The sequence below is a fragment of the Xenopus laevis genome, chromosome 8S, assembly GCF_017654675.1.
Source record: "Xenopus laevis strain J_2021 chromosome 8S, Xenopus_laevis_v10.1, whole genome shotgun sequence".
Lineage (NCBI taxonomy): Eukaryota > Metazoa > Chordata > Amphibia > Anura > Pipidae > Xenopus > Xenopus laevis.
In genome coordinates, this window is record NC_054386.1 from 20836583 (window position 1) to 20861442 (window position 24860).

The following is a 24860-nucleotide window of genomic DNA, read 5'->3' on the forward strand; positions in this document are numbered from 1 at the left end:
TTTTAGGGGCAGATTTATCAAAATGTGAGTTCTATAAATAGGAATGAATATAACTCATCCATCTTCTATTCGTTCCTATGGCATTTTTAGAATTGTAGTTATCAAATGAGTTCTCCATTTGATAAATACGTTTTTAAAAATCCAATAGGAATGAAAATAAAGTTAGTGAGTTTTTTGTGGTGAGTTCTAAATTCACACTTGTGTTACAGGTCCCCTTTTAAAATACAGATATATAGACTATTTGGGCAAATATATCCTGACACCTCCTATAAAATTGCATATCCTCGGTTTGAACACTGGCAAGTTCCAAATTGGCAAGATCCGCAATATAAGTATTTGTTGGGAGCATTGGTTTTTATGTGAGCAGTGACACCCAAACTATCCTCATTGGGCATTGGCTGTTGGATGGAAAGATTGCTACCACTGGATGCTGAAGCAGTGAAAAACATTATCTTTCAACTTAATGCAGAAAGTGAGGCCCAGTTCAGCCTCTGGACCCTCAGCGCTCCAACCTGCCTTTTAGGGTTAAACTGCATGGAAGATTTTGAAGGATGATGTCGGTTCGACAAAATGCATCCTACAAGATGTATATAGTGGCATGGGTCAAAATATAATGGGACTGATAGAAAAATCTGATGTGTAAAGTACATGGAGATGCAACACAACTGTCGGATTGGAACTCAGCATGCTGCATCTTCAGCCGACAAGATAAAATCTGATCGTGTCTGACAACTTCTTTTTTTCCCATTAAAATACATTGACTGTCGGATGTAGATGCATGCACAAACCACTCCATCCAACTTCATCTGATCCGACTTTACATTCTAGCTATATGGGGATGAAATGTTGTGTGGTGTTGCATGGCAAGACCAGATAAAATCTAACCCATAATAATTGATCAAAATCTCCTGTGCAGTTTTAGCCTTAGGCAGAGCCAAGCACACTATGACCCCATCCCATCAATTTTCTGCACACACTTACCTTTAGACACTGGTGTTCCTCAGTCACTAGGCTGCTGTAAGACCAATAAAAGAAGGGGAGAAGGTTGAATGAATCATCCTACATAACTTATTGTAAAGCAGAGAACAAATGCACAGTCTTTTGGAGAGAAGGGTTGTCCTAGAAAGATTGTGCCTTTTTTTCTGCTTCACATTAAATGATATAGGAAAAGTGAGCCTTAGGGTTTAGTCAGGGTTTAGCCTGAAGAACACTACCTGCTTATTAGAGTAAGAGGAATGATGGTCTTGGTCCCTTGCTCCAGTCAAAGCAAACTTTAAAGGGATGGTTAACCTTTATAAAATGTAATAGAATGACCAATGCTAAGCAATTTTCAGTTGGTCTTTATAATTAATTTTTTTGTTGTTTTTAAATATTTGCTTTTTTTTTCTTCTGATCTACTTTCAAATAGAGGTCGCTGACCCCATCGATAAAGCAATGCGTTGTAAAGCTACAAATGTATTGTTATTGTTACTTTTTATTTCTCATCTTTCTATTTGGGTCCTTCCCTATTCATCTTCCAATCTCTTTGCTAGGATAATTTGGACCCTAGCAACCAGATTACTGAATTTGCAAACTGGAAAGCTACTGAATAAAAAGCTAAAACAACCCACAAATAATGAATAATGAAAACCATTTACACATTGTCTCCGAATATCACTCTCTACACCCTACTACAAGTAACGGTAAAGTTGAACAACCCCTGTACAGTTACATTCTAAACATAGTAAGTTAGGTTAAAAAAAGACACACATCCATCAAGTTCAACCTTTTAACTTATATAACCTGCCTAACTGCTAGTTAATCAGGAGGAAGGCAAAAAACATTGCCTGGGGTGCCTGGCTGTGAAACTGAAATATGAATGTACATTGAGAATTGCCTATAGGTCATGTTGATTCTTTTTCACGGATAGAGCTGCTTTAGTGATTAATTGTTACTTGAAGTTCCTACACCTGATGGTTTTGCCAACCTGACTGTAACTTCCCACCCTGTCAGTTATAGTTTCTAATGCTAATGGACTAGAGCTGCACAAATATGGCAGCACCCTCATCGAGGAAAATGGGCGATCAGATGGGTAATGTTAAAGCTTTGGGCAAATACTTTATATAGCAAAATTATAAATAGCTTGCAAAGACAATGATTGAGGTAAAAAAAGTTTGATTTCTGGTGTCAGTATCACATTAAATGCGAGGACTGAATTGGACTGGATTAGACTGGATCATATATATTTATTCAAACACCTGAAACATCTCCATAGAGACCACATAAGTTCCATTATGACATCATAATAGTGACCAGTAAACTAGCTGAGACGCAGCTGGGACATTTCAGTTAGTTCACCCTGACCCAGAGAGCAGGAGGACTAACACTTTCTACAACCAGATTTTTTATTCCTACATTCAACTGAACTATTTATTATGGAAGGTAGGACCAATTTGTACCTTTGTTTATGAATGTTAAGAGGGTAAGAGCTTCCATGACAATTTATACTAAGACTAATGTCACATGGACTTGGGGATTGGCTTTTCTCTTTTGTACACAGGTGGAGAAAAGCAGATTTGCTCTCATCAGCTCCATCTTTTCTACATAGAGACACTGCGTCAGCCTGTGTACAGATACACTCATTTCAGTGTAAAAATATATTTACTTTTGCATTTATGCGCCAACATCTGCTCCATATGTGTCTGCCTGTGTTTTTTATGCAGGTGGAGAACAGCAGCTCCTCAACCTGTGTGACATTAAACTAACAGTACATTTATGGGATCCGTTATGTGCAAATCCACTATCCAGAAAGCTCTTAATCATGGAAAGTATCACTTTAAATGTGAGGACTCCCATCCCTTGCTTTTCTAGATGTTCCTTATCATTTCAATAGAATAAATGCTGTGGCAATGGTTTGTAAAAATGTTATTATCCAAATTTGGGGTTTTGCCACATGAACCTCAGTAGGAAATTGGAAACCACTGATTTAGATAAAAAAATGAAAGCTGTAAAATTGTATCATGAATATACCCTCAGATTAAGTCATTATTAATTAAATGTTATCATTTATCCCTCCAGATTATAACTGTAACAACTATAACTACTCTACTGACTTCGATGCAAGTTGCAATTGTTGTTGTTGTAACGCTGTAAGAGAACAAGATGGCTATGGCATGCAACAATTTCTGCCAGCAGGAGAACCACTAAACCAACATAACAATTATAACTACTCTACTGACTTCAATGAAAGTTGCAATTGTTGTTGTTGTAACGATGAAAGAGAACAAGTTGGCTATGGCATGCAACAATTTCTGCCAGCAGGAGAACCACTAAACCAACAGCAAATGCCACAGGCTCTTCCCATGGTCTCCTATGTGTATGACATATATGGAACGGCTTATCCTGTGGTTAACCAGACATACCCTGCACCAGCCATGTCTCTTCAAGATGAACATTTCATGCAAACACCTGGTATACCTGAGCAAAATTATAATGCAGACAATTCTGAGTTACAGAACCCATCTGTAAGTTCCATTACAGAGAGTGGCCAACCAGAATCTTATCAAGAATTTGTGGAAAAGAAAATGCCACCAAAGCCTGATATATCTGCTACTTCAGTTACCTCTATACCCTTATCTACAGAGGAGCCTATTATGCAGAGCCCTAAACTGTCTGATGATACAAAGGCCAATGCAGTGAGTGAGCAGAAAACTAAAAAGGGCACAAAAAGAAAACCTAAGCCGGCCAGCAGTGTTTCTGACGAAACAAAAAAGAAAAAGAGAAAAACCGATGATCCCTCTGAGGATACAAATGCCAATGCAGTGAGTGAGAAGAAGACTAAAAAGGGCACACAAAAAAAGCCTAGGCCAGTCAGCAGTGTTTCTGAGGAAACAAAAGAGACAGAGAGAAAAGCTGATGATCCCACTGATGATGCAAATGCCAATGCAGTGAGTGAGAAGACGACTAAAAAGGGCACCAAAAGAAAACCTAAGCCGGTCAGCAGTGTTTCTAAGGAACCAAAAGAGAGAAAGAGAAAAACTGATGATCCTACTGACCAAACATTTGCTAAAAAGCATTGCAGCAAACTTCAGCAAAATATGCTTGAATCTATTAATGCATTTCATGCTCTTGGCAAAAAACCTATTGTCACAAGTCAACGGCAACAGATCAGAGAACCTGAAGAACAAGCACAACATCAGCGTTCAAAGCCGTCTTCACCAAAGTGTGGTCAAGTTAAAGCCCGCAGAAACCTACCAAAGGGAAAATCTGTATGTGTGAAGAAAAGTTCAGCTCCAAGCTTGAGCAAAATAGCCCAATGTGAGACACCAGTACAGAAATCACCTCCTCGGATTAAAGACGATTGGGAAGAACTCCTTGAGCAGTTGGAGTTTTCTATTCCACTTCCACCAGAGGAGAGAGAAGCTCTTCAAAGAAAAGCCCAGCAGGAGAGAGAAGAGGCCTGCCAGTATACTGCAAAGGGAAGAGTGCAGTACTTTAAACAGTGGCAGCGTGACAAGGACATCTCCCTGCACTATGGCTACCTGCCATATCTACTGCATGAATGAAGAGCGATTCAACAATCTTATTTTATTATACAATTATTTTATGTAGAATTGTATTGCTGTGTTTATAAATACATTAATAAATATATATTTTTTAAAAAAATTATTATTTTGTAATGCTTTCTGACATTTAATAAATTGTTACATCTATTCTGCTTGTATTATATGAAATAATCAAATTTTATTACATATTTGTCGACTCTGCGGGATGTGCCAGAAGTTAGTCCCCAAAACTGCAACCATTATCTGCCTTTCCATTTCTCCTTTTCAGTAAGATGTGTGCATGTACAGTGACGCCTGAGTAAGATGTTTGTGCTCCTCTCAATCTCCCTGTAATTACATACATAACTGTTATAACAGACATAATAACAAATAAAAAAATACAAAAGTATTGTAGAAGTGATTCCAATATTGGATATCAATACAAACACATTGGAAGCTTTCGGAGCACCAAGGCCTCTTCGTCAAAATACCTGACGCAGGTGCCTGAACCAAATTAATAATGCTCAATCTGTCATCCGTATTTATTTGTCCTTGGCTTGTGCATCAAAAACTCCAACTGCATGTAAGAGACCTGGTGGTAATAAATGCAGTAGCAAAAAATAAATGTGAAGTATAAAAGTATTTAATAGGACCGGACCTGAAACAAATGAACTCCAAAAGAATTATCCCCACATGCAGACTGTGTTAAGTGACTGGTATCCCAATGTCAAAAATAGAGAAAGTGCAGGCTTACTATGCTCCTGAATTCTATCAGTGATTTGCCCTTCAAATTCAGCAGCTCACCAGTTTGCAATTTCAGCAATCTGGTTGCTAGGGTCCAAATTACCCAAGCAACCATGCATTGATTTGAACGAGAGACTGGAATATGAATAGGAGAAGGTCTAAATAAAAAGATGAGTAATGAAAAGTAGAAATAATAAAAACTGTGTAGCCTTACAGAGGATTTGTTTTCATATTGAAAGCGGGAAAAAGTCAGAAGAAGGCAAATAATTAAAAAAACATAAAAATAAATAAATAATGAAGCCAAATGAAACGTTTCTTAGAATTGGCCATTCTATAACATACTAAAAGTTAACTTAAAGGAAAACCAAACCCTTGCTAATAAAAACCTTTACCCCTGTAGACCCCCCTCCTTTCTCCCCCCAGCCTAGGTGGTACCTTTGGTAAATGCCCCTAGCTCTTTACTTACCCACGTATGTGTATAGAAAACGGATCCGCACACACTCTGGTTAATGCAGTCGGGGAGTATCCCCTTTTATTTAGCCACCAAACATTCAACATTTCAGGGGGAACACCCTCTATTCTTCATCCTGATGAAGGGAGGGTGTTCCCCCAGAAAAGTTGAATGTTTGGTGGCTAAATAAAATGGGATACTCCCCGACTGCATTAAACAGAGTGTGTGCGGATCCCTTTTCTATACACATACGTTGCTAAGGGACCCGGCCGGGTCAACGGAAGAAATGCACCACCAGTTGCTGGATTGGTGAATTACAGGTGTGCGGTAGGAGAGATTGAACTCTTTACTTACCCCCCATCTTGTAATCTTCAAGTCTTCTTCTGGTGCTCTAACTGCTCATGCGTCATACCGCCGCTCGGTTCCCGAAGAGAAGAAGATGGCGCCGGTGAACTCCGCTGGACAGAATCTGCACTGAGGGGTAAGTAAAGAGGTAGCGGCATTTACCAGGAGTAACACCTATGCTGGGGGGGAAGCAGGCAGGGGGCTCTATGTACGGTGGGGTTTTTATAATTAAGGGTTTGGTTCTCCTTTAAAAGTGAACCACTTTTTTCTCCATATGCTCTATCTCATGAAAAAAAAATTGGTTTTTCTTTCGGCTATTTTATTTATGTTCAGCACAAGCCCTATTTATTGAACACATGTTAAACCAGGGCAAAATCCAAAAATGTCATTGTTAGGCATGATGTTAGTTACAATATATAAATTATCTAAATATTGTTTCTTAAAGTCTTGGAATTCAAATTATATCAAGCAGACAGGTGCCATTTTTGTGGACACTGTTATTAGGGCAAGCTTTGCATCATGCCAAAATCTTGTTTTTGTGCCAGAATGTGGGACGTGATGCCCATGCACTGGCTACACAATTAGTGAGGAGGGAGGGGTATGTGGGGACTCCAGTGACATCTAGAAAGTGCAGAATGGAAAGTGAAAATAATTACCTGCTATGTCTATGACATAGAGGAGGGGCAGGCAATATATGATTGACAGCTGAGATTTTTAAACACGTTTATAACAGGTATGGACATTTTAATAAAAAAAGATTTAATGGTTAATTTAAAAATAACTGTTATTATACAGATTTTAGGGGCAGATTTATCAAAATGTGAGTTCTATAAATAGGAATGAATATAACTCATCCATCTTCTATTCGTTCCTATGGCATTTTTAGAATTGTAGTTATCAAATGAGTTCTCCATTTGATAAATACGTTTTTAAAAATCCAATAGGAATGAAAATAAAGTTAGTGAGTTTTTTGTGGTGAGTTCTAAATTCACACTTGTGTTACAGGTCCCCTTTAAAATACAGATATATAGACTATTTGGGCAAATATATCCTGACACCTCCTATAAAATTGCATATCCTGGGTTTGAACACTGCCAAGTTCCAAATTGGCAAGATCCGCAATATAAGTATTTGTTGGGAGCATTGGTTTTTATGTGAGCAGTGACACCCAAACTATCCTCATTGGGCACTGGCTGTTGGGTGGAAAGATTGCTACCACTGGATGCTGAAGCAGTGAAAAACATATTATCTTTCAACTTAATGCAGAAAGTGAGGCCCAGTTCAGCCTCTGGACCCTCAGCGCTCGAACCTGCTTTTTAGGGTTAAACTGCATGGAAGATTTTGAAGGATGATGTCGGGTCGACAAAATGCATCCTACAAGTTGTATATAGTGGCATGGGTCAGAATAGAATGGGACTGATAGAAAAATCTGATGTGTAATGTACATGGACATGCAACACAACTGTCGGATTGGAACTCAGCATGCTGCATCTTCAGCCGACAAGATAAATTCTGATCATGTCTGATAAATTTTTTTTTCCCATTGAAATACATTGACTGTCGGATGTAGATGCATGCACAAACCGCTCCATCCAACTTCATCTGATCCGACTTTACATTCTAGCTATATGGGGATGAAATGTTGTGTGGTGTTGCATGGCAAGACCAGATAAAATCTAACCCATAATAATTGATCAAAATCTCCTGTGCAGTTTTAGCCTTAGGCAGAGCCAAGCACACTATGACCCCATCCCATCTGCACACACTTACCTTTAGACACTGGTGTTCCTCAGTCACTAGGCTGCTGTAAGACCAATAAAAGAAGGGGAGAAGGTTGAATGAATCATCCTACATCACTTATTGTAAAGCAGAGAACAAATGCACAGTCTTTTGGAGAGAAGGGTTGTCCCAGAAAGATTGTGCCTTTTTTCTGCTTCACATTAAATGATATAGGAAAAGTGAGCCTTAGGGTTTAGTCAGGGTTTAGCCTGAACAACACTACCTGCTTATTAGAGTAAGAGGAATGATGGTCTTGGTCCCTTGCTCCAGTCAAAGCAAACTTTAAAGGGATGGCTCACCTTTATAAAATGTAATAGAATGACCAATGCTAAGTAATTTTCAGTTGGTCTTTATAATTAATTTTTTAGTTTTTTTAAATATTTGCTTTTTTTTTTCTTCTGTTCTGCTTTCAAATAGAGGTCACTGACCCCATCGATAAAGCAATGCGTTGTAAAGCTACAGATGTATTGTTATTGCTACTTTTTATTTCTCATCTTTCTATTTGGGTCCTTCCCTATTCATCTTCCAATCTCTTTGCTAGGATAATTTGGACCCTAGCAACCAGATTGCTGAATTAACAAACTGGAGAGCTACTGAATAAAAAGCTAAAACAACCCACAAATAATGAAAACCATTTACAAATTGTCTCAGAATATCACTCTCTACACCCTACTAAAAGTAACGGTAAAGTTGAACAAACCCTGTACAGTTTCATTCTAAACATAGTAAGTTAGGTTAAAAAAAGACACATCCATCAAGTTAAAAATGTTAACTTATATAAGGAAGGCAAAAAACATTGCCTGGGGTGCCTGGCTGTGAAACTGAAATATGAATGTACATTGAAAATTGCCTATAGGTCATGTTGATTGTTTTTCACGGATAGAGCTGCTTTAGTAATTAATTGTTACTTGAAGTTCCTACACCTGATGGTTTTGCCAACCTGACTGTAACTTCCCACCCTGTCAGTTATAGTTTCTAATGCTAATGGACTAGTGCTGCACAAATATGGCAGCACCCTCATCGAGGAACATGGGCGATCAGATGGGTAATGTTAAAGCTTTGGGAAAATACTTTATATAGCAAAATTATAAATAGCTTGCAAAGACAATGATAGAGGTAAAAAAAGTTTAATTTCTGGTGTCAGTCACATTAAATGCGAGGACTGGATTGGGCTTGATTAGACTGGATCATATATATATATTCAAACACCTGAAACATCTCCATGGAGAACACATAAGTTCCATTATGACATCATAATAGTGACCAGTAAACTAGCTGAGACGCAGCTGGGACATTTCAGTTAGTTCACCCTGACCCAGAGAGCAGGAGGACTAACACTTTCTAGATCCAGATTTTTTATTCCTACATTCAACTGAACTATTTATTATGGAAGGTAGGACCAATTTGTACCTGTGTTTATGAATGTTAAGAGGGTAAGAGCTTCCATGACAATTTATACTAAGGCTAATGTCACATGGACTTGGGGATTGGCTTTTCTCTTTTGTACACAGGTGGAGAAAAGCAGATCTGCTCTCATCAGCTCCATCTTTTCTACATAGAGACACTGCGTCAGCCTGTGTACAGATACACTCATTTCAGTGTAAAAATATATTTACTTTTGCATTTATGCGCCATCTGCTCCATATGTGTCTGCCTGTGTTTTTTATGCAGGTGGAGAACAGCAGCTCCTCAACCTGTGTGACATTAAACTAACAGTACATTTATGGGATCCATTATCTGCAAATCCACTATCCAGAAAGCTCTTAATCATGGAAAGACCATCTCCCATCAACCCTATTTTATCCAAATAATCCAAATTTTTAAAAATGATTTCCTTTTTCTCTGATTTATTATTATGATTATTATTATGTTACAGTCAAGGTTAGGTGTTAGGGTGGCTGCCTTTTTGCTTTTCTAGATGTTCTGTTGCAATGGTTTGTAAAAATGTTTTTATCCAAGTTTGGGATTATGCCACATGATGAACCTCAGTAGGGAATTGGAAACCACTGATTTAGATAAATAAATTACAGCAGTGAAATTGTACCATGAATATACCCTCTGATTAAGTCATTATTAATTAAATGTTATCATTTATCCCTCCAGATTATAACTGTAACAACTATAACTACTCTACTGACTTCGATGCAAGTTGCAATTGTTGTTGTTGTAACGCTGTAAGAGAACAAGATGGCTATGGCATGCAACAATTTCTGCCAGCAGGAGAACCACTAAACCAACATAACAATTATAACTACTCTACTGACTTCAATGAAAGTTGCAATTGTTGTTGTTGTAACGATGCAAGAGAACAAGTTGGTTATGGCATGCAACAATTTCTGCCAGCAGGAGAACCACTAAACCAACAGCAAATGCCACAGGCTCTTCCCATGGTCTCCTATGTGTATGACATATATGGAACGGCTTATCCTGTGGTTAACCAGACATACCCTGCACCAGCCATGTCTCTTCAAGATGAACTATTTATGCAAACACCTGGTATACCTGAGCAAAATTATAATGCAGACAATTCTGAGTTGCAGAACCCATCTGTAAGTTCCATTACAGAGAGTGGCCAACCAGAATCTTATCAAGAATTTGTGGAAAAGAAAATGCCACCAAAGCCTGATATATCTGCTACTTCAGTTACCTCTATGCCCTTATCTACCGAGGAGCCTATTATGCAGAGCCCTAAACTGTCTGATGATACAAAGGCCAATGCAGTGAGTGAGCAGAAAACTAAAAAGGGCACAAAAAGAAAACCTAAGCCGGCCAGCAGTGTTTCTGAAGAAACAAAAAAGAAAAAGAGAAAAACCGATGATCCCTCTGAGGATACAAATGCCAATGCAGTGAGTGAGAAGAAGACTAAAAAGGGCACACAAAAAAAGCCTAGGCCGGTCAGCAGTGTTTCTGAGGAAACAAAAGAGACAGAGAGAAAAGCTGATGATCCCACTGATGATGCAAATGTCAATGCAGTGAGTGAGAAGACGACTAAAAAGGGCACCAAAAGAAAACCTAAGCCGGTCAGCAGTGTTTCTGAGGAAACAAAAGAGAGAAAGAGAAAAACTGATGATCCTACTGACCAAACATTTGCTAAAAAGCATTGCAGCAAACTTCAGCAAAATATGCTTGAATCTATTAATGCATTTCATGCTCTTGGCAAAAAACCTATTGTCACAAGTCAACGGCAACAGATCAGAGAACCTGAAGAACAAGCACAACATCAGCGTTCAAAGCCGTCTTCACCAAAGTGTGGTCAAGTTAAAGCCCGCAGAAACCTACCAAAGGGAAAACCTGTATGTGTGAAGAAAAGTTCAGCTCCAAGCTTGAGCAAAATAGCCCAATATGAGACACCAATACAGAAATCACCTCCTCAGATTAAAGACGATTGGGAAGAACTCCTTGAGCAGTTGGAGTTTTCTATTCCACTTCCACCAGAGGAGAGAGAAGCTCTTCAAAGAAAAGCCCAGCAGGAGAGAGAAGAGGCCTGCCAGTATACAGCAAAGGGAAGAGTGCAGTACTTTAAACAATGGCAGCGTGACAAGGACATCTCCCTGCACTATGGCTACCTGCCATATCTACTGCATGAATGAAGAGCGATTCAATCTTATTTTATTACACAATTATTTTATGTAGAATTGTATTGCTGTGTTTATAAATACATTAATAAATATATTTTTTTTTAAAAAAATTATAATTTTGTAATGCTTTCTGACTTAAATGAACATTTAATAAAATAGTTACATCGATTCTGCTTGTATTATATGAAATACATATTGTTTAAATGTAAAGTACTCCAAAGAACAATTTACCGGTAATCTAATTTTATTACATATTTGTCGACTCTGCGGGATGTGCCAGAAGTTACCTGGTTTTGTACTAGTCCCCCGCACTCTGACCATTAAATGCCTTTCCATTTTCTCCTTTTCAGTAAGATGTGTGCATGTACAGTGACGCCTGAGTAAGATGTTTGTGCTCCTCTCAATCTCCCTGTAATTACATACATAACTGTTATAACAGACATAATAACAAATAAAAAAATACAAAAGTATTGTAGAAGTGATTCCTATATTGGATAACAATACAAACACATTGGAAGCTTTTGGAGCACCAAGGCCTCTTCATCAAAATACCTGAAGCAGGTGCCTGAACCAAATTAATAATGCTCAATCTGTCATCCGTATTTATTTGTCCTTGGCTTGTGCATCAAAAACTCCAAATGCATGTAAGAGACCTGGTGGTAATAAATGCAGTAGCAAAAAATAAATGTGAAGTATAAAATTATTTAATAGGACCTGACCTGAAACATTTTGTTCCAAATGAAAACTCCAAAATAATTATCCCCACATGAAGACTGTGTTAAGTGACTGGTATCCCAATGTCAAAAATAGAGAAAGTGCATGTTTACTATGCTCCTGAATTCTCTCCGTGATTTGCCCTTCAAATTCAGCAGCTCTCCAGTTTGCAATTTCAGCAATCTGGTTGCTAGGGTACAAATTACCCAAGCAACTATGCATTGACTTGAACGAGAGACTGGAATATGAATAGTAGAAGGTCTAATAAAAAGATGAGTAAAGAAAAGTAGAAATAACAAAAACTGTGTAGCCTTACAGAGGATTTGTTTTTATATGGGGTCAGTGACCCCTATTTGAAAGCGGTAAAAAGTCAGTAGAAGGCAAATAATTAAAAAACTATAAAAAAAATAAATAATGAAGCCAAATGAAAAGTTTCTTAGAATTGGCCATTCTATAGCATACTAAAAGTTAACTTAAAGGAAAACCAAACGCTTGCTAATAAAAACCCCTACCCCCTGCTCCCCCCCCCAGCCTGGGTGGTACCTTTGGTAAATGCCCCAACCTCTTTACTTACCCCTCGGTGCAGATTTACGGGCGCCATCTTCTAATCTTCAAGTCTTCCTCTGGCGCTCCAACTGGCGCTTGCGCAGTTCCGCCGATCTCTTCCAAAAATTAAAGAAGAGAAGAAGATGGTGCCCATGAACTCCGCTGGACAGAATCTGCACCGAAGTGTAAATAAAGAGGTAGGGGCATTTACCGGGGGTAACAACTATGTTGGGGAGGGAGCAGGGAGAGGGGTCTATGTAGAGTAGGGTTTTTTATAATTAAGGGTTTGGTTCTCCTTTAAAGGTGAACCACCCCTTTAACTTTCTGCATATGCTCTGTTTATCTCATGAAAAAAAAACAGATTTTCCTACTTTAGGCTATTTTATTTATGTTCATCACAAGCCCTATTTATTGAACACATGTTAAACCAGGGCATATACTCCCACTTCAAGATCAAACCTTCTTCCAGTGCTGTAATCTGGAGGGATCTAATGTTGAATAAGTATTTTTACAGCTATGCTATTTATTGCTTATAATGTTATTCACCAAAACTTTATCTTGAATGTAATCTCTTTACAACCTTTATACAATGGAGCCACTACAGATGTCAAACCTAAAGGCCTATGTGTGCCAAGCTGATCCTCCATACCGATAAAAGGGAGTCTGAGAAAATCAGAAATTGTAGTCTAATACATCAATGAAGTACCCCCTTCATTGATGTTCAGTATTAGACAGACTACAATTTCCAATAGACCAAGGGACCTTACTCATATAAATTATGTTTAAATATATAAGTTCTATATCATGTGCAGCCACTGACAATTTGTTTGAGATGATCCATCTGTTCTACAAAGTGTCCTGTATCTCTGGCTTCTCTGTTTTATATACTTAGGTAAATACATTATTGAGCACATTGGGTTTTTTCAAAGTATACTGTATCAAAAATCTGTCAATTTTCTCATCTTTTGACTGTGATATTTAACATTTTTGAGGGAAGGATTAGAGAAGAAGGATTGAGATTAACAACATTTGCAGTATTTATAGCCCCTAAAGGAGCATGTGCCCCTCTGACTTGTAGTTTTTTAAAACCTTCTTACTAGTGATATGTGGGCCTGGTTTGGGCCGACCTTCCACCCCCCATTTGAGGGTGTGGGCGGGTCCAGGTCAAGTTCTTCTTCCCGCTCTCCTCGTCCCCCACCTTACACTGCCGGCTTCCGGTTTTAAAGCTACGCTCCTGCTCGCCCGGCCCCTTTGTGATGTCATCGGTCGGGGCAGGTTGCCGTGGGTCTATAAAAGGAACCTGGAAGTCGGGGCGCAGTTTTGGGTAAAACCCGACCCGCACATCACTACTTCTTACACCTTTTTTAAAAACTTACAATTGTGTATTTATTCTGAATTGTTAGACATCACTAGATTCAAATACAAGACAATTTCATTTTGTCATGTGAAATTGTCTTGCAGCAAATTTATGTGCTTGCTTCAGTTAAATGTGATGGCAGCTAGTTAATAAATTAGTTAAGATCTGGACAAACTTTATATAAAAGATATGGCCTTTAAAATCCTTGTTGGCATAATAACATAATACATAATTATGAGCACATTTCAGAAACATAGTTGTGATTTTTTTTTTGGGGATTTTGAATTAAGTGAACAAAAATAATCTTTATAAATTGTATGAGGAAACAAGAAACCACACAATCTTAAATTTGATTTATTTTATTAATTGGGTAGTAAGCATACCTGCTTTGGCTATACAACGCCTAGGAGAATTAGGTGAACTTTTCAATCTATCCTTGACCACTAGGGTGTTGTTCTATTTCATTCTGTGAAAAATTCTAAACAGAACGACTCCAAAGCAAATTATTCTCCTACCATCATATATTGAGGTATGTTGTAAATTAATCATTTAAAATGTGTGTTTTTATTGTCCCTTTAACACATTGGCTACTGGGGATTTTACTTTGGTATATAACCCATTCTCAGGTCTCTTACAACCAGTGCTGTAGAATCCTCATTCTAGCAGGTAAATGGAAAACACGTGCTATTTATTACTAGGGTTTACCTTTACATTTTTTTAAAGATTTTCTTTAAAAGGGACTTATAACCCTAAGAAATAATTCAAAATTCTATTTTATTATGTTAGTCAAGCATGATGTTAGTCACAATATAAACATTATTTAAATCTTGTTTCTTTAAGTCTTGGAATTCACAACTGTATCAAGCAGGCAGGTGCCATTTTTGTGGACACTGTTATTAGGGCAAACTTTGCATCATGCCAAAATCGTGTTTTTGTGCCAGAATGTGGGACCTGATGCCCATGTACTGGCTACACAATTAGTGAGAAGGGAGGGGTATGTGGGGAGTCCAGTGAGATCTAGAAAGTGCAGAATGGAAAGTGAAAATAATTACCTACTATGCCTATGGATAGAGGAGTGACAGGCAATATATGATTGACAGCTGAGATTTTTAAACACGTTTATAACAGGTATGGACTTTATAATAAAAAAAGATTTAATGGTTAATTTGAAAATGACTTTTATTATACATATTTTAGGGACAGATTTATCAAAATGTGAGTTCTATAAATAGGAATTAATATAACTCATCCATCTTCTATTTGTTCCTATGGCATTTTTAGAATTGTAGTTATCAATTGAGTTCTCCATTTGATAAATATGTTTTTAAAAATCCAATAGGAATGAAAATAAAGTTAGTGACTTTTTTGTGGTGAGTTCTAATTTCACACTTGCGTGACAGGTCCCCTTTAAAATACAGATATATAGACTATTTGGGCAAATGTATCCTGACACCTCCTATAAAATTGCATATCCTCGGTTTGAACACTGGCAAGTTCCAAATTGGCAAGATCCGCAATATAAGTATTTGTTGGGAGCATTGGTTTTTATGTGAGCAGTGACACCCAAACTATCCTCATTGGGCATTGGCTGTGGGTGGAAAGATTGCTACCACTGGATGCTGAAGCAGTGAAAAACATTATCTTTCAACTTAATTCAGAAAGTGAGGCCCAGTTCAGCCTCTGGACCCTCCAACCTGCCTTTTAGGGTTAAACTGCATGGAAGATTTTGAAGGATGATGTTGAGTCGACAAAACGCATCCTATAAGTTGTATATAGTGGCATGGGTCAAAATATAATAGGACTGATAGAAAAATTTGATGTGTAAAGTACATGGAGATGCAACACAACTGTCGGATTGGAACAACTTCGTTTTTTCCCATTGAAATACATTGACTGTCGGATGTAGATGCATGCACAAACCACTCCATCCAACTTCATCTGATCCGACTTTACATTCTAGCTATATGGGGATGAAATGTTGTGTGGTGTTGCATGGCAAGACCAGATAAAATCTAACCCATAATAATTGATCAAAATCTCCTGTGCAGTTTTAGCCTTAGGCAGAGCCAAGCACACTATGACCCCATCCCATCTGCACACACTTACCTTTAGACACTGGTGTTCCTCACTCACTAGGCTGCTGTAAGACCAATAAAAGAAGGGGAGAAGGTTGAATGAATCATCCTACATAACTTATTGTAAAGCAGAGAACAAATGCATAGTCTTTTGGAGAGAAGGGACTTGTCCCAGAAAGATATTGCCTTTTTTGTCTGCTTCACATTAAATGATTTAGGAAAAGTGAGCCTTAGGGTTTAGTCAGGGTTTAGCCTGAAGAACACTACCTGCTTATTAGAGTAAGACGAATAATGGACTTGGTCCCTTGCTCAAGTCAAAGCAAACTTTAAAGGGATGGTTCACCTTTATAAAATGTAATAGAATGACCAATGCTAAGCAATTTTCAGTTAGTCTTTATAATTAATTTTTTTGATGATTTTTTAAATATTTGCTTTTTTTTTCTTCTGTTCTGCTTTCAAATAGAAGTCACTGACCCCATCGATAACGCAATGCGTTGTAAAGCTACAAATGTATTGTTATTGCTACTTTTTATTTCTCATCTTTCTATTTGGGTCCTTCCCTATTCATCTTCCAATCTCTTTGCTAGGATAATTTGGACCCTAGCAACCAGATTGCAGAATTTGCAAACTGGAGAGCTACTGAATAAAAAGCTAAAACAACCCACAAATAATGAAAACCATTTACAAATTGTCTCAGAATATCACTCTCTACACCCTACTAAAAGTAACGGTAAAGTTGAACAACCCCTGTACAGTTACATTCTAAACATAGTAAGTTAGGTTAAAAAAAGACACACATCCATCAAGTTCAACCTTTTAACTTATATAACCTGCCTAACTGTTAGTTAATCAGGAGGAAGGCAAAAAACATTGCCTGGGGTGCCTGGCTGTGAAACTGAAATATGAATGTACATTGAGAATTACCTATAGGTTGATTGTTTTTCACGGAAAGAGCTACTTTAGTAATTAATTGTTACTTGAAGTTCCTACACCTGATGGTTTTGCCAACCTGACTGTAACTTCCCACCCTGTCAGTTATAGTTTCTAATGCTAATGGACTAGAGCTGCACAAATATGGCAGCACCCTCATCGAGGAACATGGGCGATCAGATGGGTAATGTTAAAGCTTTGGGCAAATACTTTATATAGCAAAATTATAAATAGCTTGCAAAGACAATGATAGAGGTTAAAAAAGTTTAATTTCTGGTGTCAGTCACATTAAATGCGAGGACTGGATTGGACTGGATTAGACTGGATCATATATATTTATTCAAACACCTGAAACATCTCCATAGAGACCACATAAGTTCCATTTTGACATCATAATAGTGACCAGTAAACTAGCTGAGACACAGCTGGGACATTTCAGTTAGTTCACCCTGACCCAGAGAGCAGGTGGACTAACACTTTCTAGATCCAGATTTTTTATTCCTACATTCAACTGAACTATTTATTATGGAAGGTAGGACCAATTTGTACCTGTGTTTATGAATGTTAAGAGGGTAAGAGCTTCCATGACAATTTATACTAAGGCTAATGTCACATGGACTTGGGGATTGGCTTTTCTCTTTTGTACACAGGTGGAGAAAAGCAGATCTGCTCTCATCAGCTCCATCTTTTCTACATAGAGACACTGCGTCAGCCTGTGTACAGATACACTCATTTCAGTGTAAAAATATATTTACTTTTGCATTTATGCGCCAACATCTGCTCCATATGTGTCTGCCTGTGTTTTTTATGCAGGTGGAGAACAGCAGCTCCTCAACCTGTGTGACATTAAACTAACAGTACATTTATGGGATCCGTTATCTGCATATCCACTATCCAGAAAGCTCTTAATCATAGAAAGGCCAGCTCCCATCGACCCTACTTTATCCAAACAATCCAAATTTTTAAAAATGATTTCCTTTTTCTCTGTAATAATAGACAGAACCCTGTACTTGATCCAAACTAAGAGATAACGAATCCTTATTGGAAGCAAAACAAGCCTATTGAGTTTATTTAATGTTTACATGATTTTCTAGTAGACTTAAGATAAGAAGATCCAAATCACTGAAAGATCCGTTATCCGGAAAACCCCAGGTTCTGAGCATTCTGGATATATTCTATTGTATTTATTTATATAGTAATTGCACCAAAAACTATACAGTTAAAATAAAACATACAGTGATGATTAACAGGGTCGGACTGGGGGGACCGGGGCCCACCGGGACTGCTGGTCCAGGGCCCCCGCCCCCCTACTGCGCGCATGCGCGAGCGCACTTCTCGGCGCGCAAGCGCCGATACGCATGCGCAAGCGCCGATACGCATGCGCAAGCGCCGATGCGCATGCGCAAGCGGTGATGCGATGCGCATCGCCGAAAACTTTTTAAAATTTTTTTATACTATTAGAGGGGGTCTGGCCCGGCGGGGGCCCACGAGGGTCGGGGCCCACCGGGTTTTTTCCCGGTGTCCCGCCGGGCCAGTCCGACACTGATGATTAATATGTAAGTGCCAGGAAAGTTGACACTTTTTTAGAGATATTCTATTTCTAGTTTGGATAACACTGTGTATCACTGACGGTAGGATCAATATTACCTCCTAATAAGAGGTCAATTTTACAAGAAGATTTATTATTATGATCATTATTATGTTACAGTCAAAGTTAGGTGTTAGGGTGGCTGCCTTTTTGCTTTTCTAGATGTTCTGTTGGCAATGGTTTGTAAAAATGTTATTATCCAAAATGGGATTATGCCACATGATGAACCTCAGTAGGGAATTGGAAACCACTGATTTAGATAAATAAATTACAGCAGTGAAATTGTACCATGAATGTACCCTCAGATTAAGTCATTATTAATTAAATGTTATAATTTATCCCTCCAGATTATAACTGTAACAATTATAACTACTCTACTGACTTCGATGCAAGTTGCAATTGTTGTTGTTGTAACGCTGTAAGAGAACAAGATGGCTATGGCATGCAACAATTTCTGCCAGCAGGAGAACCACTAAACCAACATAACAATTATAACTACTCTACTGACTTCAATGAAAGTTGCAATTGTTGTTGTTGTAACGATGAAAGAGAACAAGTTGGCTATGGCATGCAACAATTTCTGCCAGCAGGAGAACCACTAAACCAACAGCAAATGCCACAGGCTCTTCCCATGGTCTCCTATGTGTATGACATATATGGAACGGCTTATCCTGTGGTTAACCAGACATACCCTGCACCAGCCATGTCTCTTCAAGATGAACATTTCATGCAAACACCTGGTATACCTGAGCAAAATTATAATGCAGACAATTCTGAGAACCCATCTGTAAATTCCATTACAGAGAGTGGCCAACCAGAATCTTATCAAGAATTTGTGGAAAAGATAATGCCACCAAAGCCTGATATATCTGCTACTTCAGTTACCTCTATGCCCTTATCTACCGAGGAGCCGATTATGCAGAGCCCTACACTGTATAATGATACAAAGGCCACTGCAGTGAGTGAGCAGAAAACTAAAAAGGGCACAAAAAAAAAACCTAAGCCGGCCAGCAGTGTTTCTGAAGAAACAAAAAAGAAAAAGAGAAAAACCGATGATCCCTCTGAGGATACAAATGCCAATGCAGTGAGTGAGAAGAAGACTAAAAAGGGCACACAAAAAAAGCCTAGGCCGGTCAGCAGTGTTTCTGAGGAAACAAAAGAGACAGAGAGAAAAGCTGATGATCCCACTGATGATGCAAATGCCAATGCAGTGAGTGAGAAGACGACTAAAAAGGGCACCAAAAGAAAACCTAAGCCGGTCAGCAGTGTTTCTGAGGAAACAAAAGAGAGAAAGAGAAAAACTGATGATCCTACTGACCAAACATTTGCTAAAAAGCATTGCAGCAAACTTCAGCAAAATATGCTTGAATCTATTAATGCATTTCATGCTCTTGGCAAAAAACCTATTGTCACAAGTCAACGACAACAGATCAGAGAACCTGAAGAACAAGCACAACATCAGCGTTCAAAGCCGTCTTCACCAAAGTGTGGTCAAGTTAAAGCCCACAGAAACCTACCAAAGGGAAAACCTGTATGTGTGAAGAAAAGTTCAGCTCCAAGCTTGAGCAAAATAGCCCAATGTGAGACACCAATACAGAAATCACCTCCTCGGATTAAAGACGATTGGGAAGAACTTCTTGAGCAGTTGGAGTTTTCTATTCCACTTCCACCAGAGGAGAGAGAAGCTCTTCAAAGAAAAGCCCAGCAGGAGAGAGAAGAGGCCTGCCAGTATACTGCAAAGGGAAGAGTGCAGTACTTTAAACAATGGCAGCGTGACAAAGACATCTCCCTGCACTATGGCTACCTGCCATATCTACTGCATGAATGAAGAGCGATTCAATCTTATTTTATTATACAATTATTTTATGTAAAATTGTATTGCTGTGTTTATAAATACATTAATAAATATATATTTTTTTAAAAAAAAATTATTATTTTGTAATGCTTTCTGACTTAAATGAACATTTAATAAAATTGTTACATCTATTCTGCTTGTATTATATGAAATAATCTAATTTTATTACATATTTGTCGACTCTGCGGGATGTGCCAGAAGTTACCTGGTTTTGTACTAGTCCCCCGCACTCCGACCATTAAATGCCTTTCCATTTTCTCCTTTTCAGTAAGATGTGTGCATGTACAGTGACGCCTGAGTAAGATGTTTGTGCTCCTCTCAATCTCCCTGTAATTACATACATAACTGTTATAACAGACATAATAACAAATAAAAAAATACAAAAGTATTGTAGAAGTGATTCCTATATTGGATATCAATACAAACACATTGGAAGCTTTCAGAGCACCAAGGCCTTTTTCTATCCCCCTTTCTTCCTGAACGTGTATATTCAGATCCACTAGTTGTACCATCTGACAGACCTGACTCTATCTGACACATTTGCCTTATGGACCCCTCTAATCTGTATTTATCAGTGGAGGTGTTTACTAAAGCTAGGCATTCTGGGTAGAATACTTAGGGCAGTTCAATCTGAGCATGCTTGTGAGCTCATTTGCATGTTATAGTCACAGTATGTACTCACTATAGTTATAGATAGATAGTGGGTAAAGAAAATGGGGTAACAGGGAGGGACAGGATGACAGATGAAAAGGAAAGAATAGAAGAAAGAAAATATAGGGAGGGGGAAATTAATAAAAGAAAACAAAAACAATGACTGGTTTTTGAATTGTGGGCCAGCTGTGCTGATGCAGCATGATTTTCAAAGACTGGTGGTGCAGCACTGGAGAGCTGGTATATAACTGTACAATTATAAACCAACAACATTGTCTAACCTGCGGGAGGAAGATATTTCCATCCTTGAGATATGCAACCACTTTAACCTCTTGCAGTTTAGACAGTGCCTCAGTCCTCCAGCTTCAGAAATGTTTCTTGTTGATAGGGGGAGTTGAGTAGTGTTTGGGGTTTGAGTACCATCTACCTATAGGATGTGCTTTGACGCTAGTGCCCACTTCCTCTCTCTCTATAAACAATGTTCTTCGGGTTCTAGAACCAACTGTCATTAACTGTATTTAATATTCCTGGTTGCCAGTACCCACTGCCCCTTGCTTTATACAGGTATGGGATCCATTATCCTGAAATCCATTATCAAGAAAGCTCCAAATTACAGAAAGACTGTCTCCCATAAACTCCATTATGATACATATACATACCTGTATAATGTGCTTGTGGTGTCAGCCCTCACTGCCTCTATCTGTGTATAATGTGCATTGGATAGCAGTATCTACTGCCACTCTCTTTGTGCTGTAGATGTCTTGCCCCCTGCTTTCATGACATATTGTGCTTGAGTTGATAGTCCCTGTTGCATGTTGTATTATCAGATTATAGTACCGGCACCCTGATTTTAATGTATAATGTACAGCCTAGTCACTATTTATGTGTGGGCTGCTTTGATTTTTTGCCAGGGCTGTTTTTTACTCCCAGTCCAGCCCTGTTAAACGTGTTTAGGTAGTACTGGTCATATTGTTAATATGTGTTTGATTTTGGTTGTGATAGATCTATACTGTCTCTTCCAAAAGAAATGGGAGTCACACACTGCGTAATGATGTCAAACATAAGGGTAGTGACATACGCTAAGATTCTGAGGAGATTAGTCGTCCAGCGACAAATCTCCTCTCTTTTAGTCGACTAATCTCCCTGAAAAGCCTTCCCGTCGGCTAGAGTGCTTTTTTCAAAGTCAGCCGAAGTTGCTTCATGAGGAAACTTCCCGCGGGGCCGGCGGGAAAGCTTTCCGGGGAGATTAGTCGCCTGAAGAAGAGGAAATTTGTTGCAGGACGACTCTTTTCCGTGCTGGAATAATGTGTTGTCCTATAATCAGTGTTGGACTGGCCCACAGGGATACCAGGAAAACTCCCGGTGGGCACAGGTGTCAGAGGGCCCTCATGCTGCTAAACTTTTGGCCTATTTCATGGTCATTCCCTATTTCTATGAGAACTAAGAGGCGAAATAGATGGAATAATTGATTATAGTATAGAGAACAGAGGTTGAGCGAGGAGATGAAGAATATTAGTACTGAGAGTGGGCCCCTGGTCTAAGGTTTTTGGGTGGGCCCCAGTCAGACACTGCCTATATGTTATCACTTTTACTTTGGAAAATTACTATTTGAAGGAGTGTTACAGTTTTCCTCCCGGCTTTGTAATTTTGAAAAACGGTCCGCACACACCAATGTTGCAGTCGGGGATTGTGCCCCTTTTATTAATGCCACCAACAATCAATAATCAACGTTTCGGGGGGACACAGCCTCCCTTCTTCGCCTGAAGAAGAGGACATTTGTCACAGGACGACTCTTTTCCGTGCTGGAATAATGTGTTGTCCTATAATCAGTGTTGGACTGGCCCACAGGGATACCAGGAAAACTCCCGGTGGGACCAGGTGTCAGTGGGCCCTCATGCTGCTAAACTTTTGGCCTATTTCATGGTCATTCCCTATTTCTATGAGTTCTAAGAGGCTAAATAGATGGAATAATTGATTATAGTATAAAGAGAACAGAGGTTGATTGAGGAGATGAAGAATATTAGTACTGAGTGGGCCCCTGGTCTAAGGTTTTTGGGTGGGCCCCTGTCCGACACTGCCTATATGTTATTACTTTTACTTTGGAGAATTACTATTTGAAGGAGTGTTACAGTTCTCCTCCCCACATAAAACACTTCCATGTGGCATTGCACCAAGTAGAAAGCCCTTATGCCCACACTTCATCCAAAGCAGATCACACGCAGGAATCAATACACGGGAATCAATACACCACAGGCATCGTTATCATACCCCGGGCACACTGACAGCTCACACACGTTTGAAAGTCCCTTGCGCCGCCATTAACCCGCTGACACATTAATATGTGACCAAACCAGAAACCAACCTTTCCAGTACTGTTCCCTAAAAAATATCCCTTCAAGTGATGAGTCAGGATCACGAGTTTCACTGTTTTCTGTCATCTGGTGCAAGTGATTGGTTGGCCGAGCTGTCAATCACTTCCGATCACGCCCCCGTGCTGTGCAATGCCAGACGCCTGATTCAGTGATTTGCAGTCAGTGTGGCTCTGGTCTGTGGTCGGATATCCCTTTGTTATCAGGGTTGAGAGCTGGTGTTGATACAAAGCCCCAGATTTATATCAGGTAATATGTTTGCGACAGTAATAGCAATGAACGTGACTTCTCTTCGGGTCATGTTTATTTATAATGAGCAGGAGTGTACGGAGATCTGTCTGTATATGTCACAGTACTCAATACAGAAGCTTTATGTGAGCAATTATAATGTTGTTACTGCATTACTGATGTATTAGATCCGTGTCGGGCTTCTAGCTCTTCTGCGTTAGCTATACAGGGCCTGCTCGCTGAGAATCATGGGTATTGTAGTTCAAAAGCATTGGTTTGTTTGAGAGGTTTCTTTGCCAGTGGATGTCTGAAATTACAAAGCATGGAACAGTTTATGTATATCCTGTACCTTTTATTTCTGTTTATGTCTCTACATCCCATGGCTGCAGCCTCAGGGGTTTATTTTGGACTTTTTTTTTTTTCTTATATCGATACCTGTTAGTCAGGGTTGCTCATTCGTTCGCCTGCATCCCAAGAGCAGATCATGTGCCGGAAAAATTGCAGCTACTAGCCATTACTTGCCTGGATGACTGGCCAGATGTGGCGGCAGCTTGTGCTCATTCCCAGTTTAGTCAGTGCTAAACACGCCTTGGAATTTCAAGAGTTTTGTTTCTAAACCATTTCCTGGGAAAATGATCAGAAAGCTGGGAATCGCCTCTTGTGCCAGAATCATAGCTTTAAAGGGGACCCGTCACCCAAAAAAATGATTCAAAACCCTATTTTATCACATCAGTCAAGGAAAAATAACTTTAATTACACTATATAAATTATTTCAATCATGTTTCCATTAGTCTGGGAATTCATAATTACAGCAAGCAGGCAGGAGCCATTTTGTGGACACTGTTATTAAGACAAGCCTTGTATCATCTCAGAATCTTGTTTGTGCACCAGAATGGGGGACCTGATGTCCATCCCCAGCACTGGTTACACAATTAAACGGTTAAGAGAACTGGGGGATGTAGGGAAGGCAGTGACATCTAGGAAGTGCTGAATGGAAAGTGAAAGTAATTGTCTGCCCCGCCTCTATGCCTAAAGACAATATTTGTTTTTTTATATAAAAAATAGAAATTGGATTTCATGTTTAATTTGAAAAGGACTTTTATTTTACAGCTTTTTGTGTCTGGGTG

The 24860-nt window shown here is 38.9% G+C and overlaps 1 protein-coding gene and 1 long non-coding RNA gene across 3 annotated transcripts in view; one reads left to right on the top strand and one right to left on the bottom strand.

Annotated features, from left to right (window-relative positions):
• On the bottom strand, positions 1–23636 carry LOC121397718. Of its 2 annotated transcripts, XR_005963858.1 has the most exons (8): positions 23499–23636; positions 20691–20812; positions 16144–16177; positions 11708–11829; positions 7834–7867; positions 6073–6192; positions 4234–4871; positions 1–1015 (listed from the first exon to the last, which is right to left on the bottom strand). It is a non-coding gene; the product is annotated as an uncharacterized LOC121397718 (long non-coding RNA). The 2 variants fall into 2 exon arrangements; XR_005963857.1 differs by lacking the exon at positions 1–1015 and having other exon boundaries at positions 2090–4871.
• Positions 23617–24860, top strand: part of lgmn.S (legumain S homeolog) — a 27315-nt gene continuing 26071 nt past the window's right edge. Inside the window, exon 1 of the mRNA XM_018232415.2 lies at positions 23617–23754. The gene's annotated coding sequence lies outside the window, so the exon portion shown is untranslated. The remainder of the gene's footprint in view (positions 23755–24860) is intronic.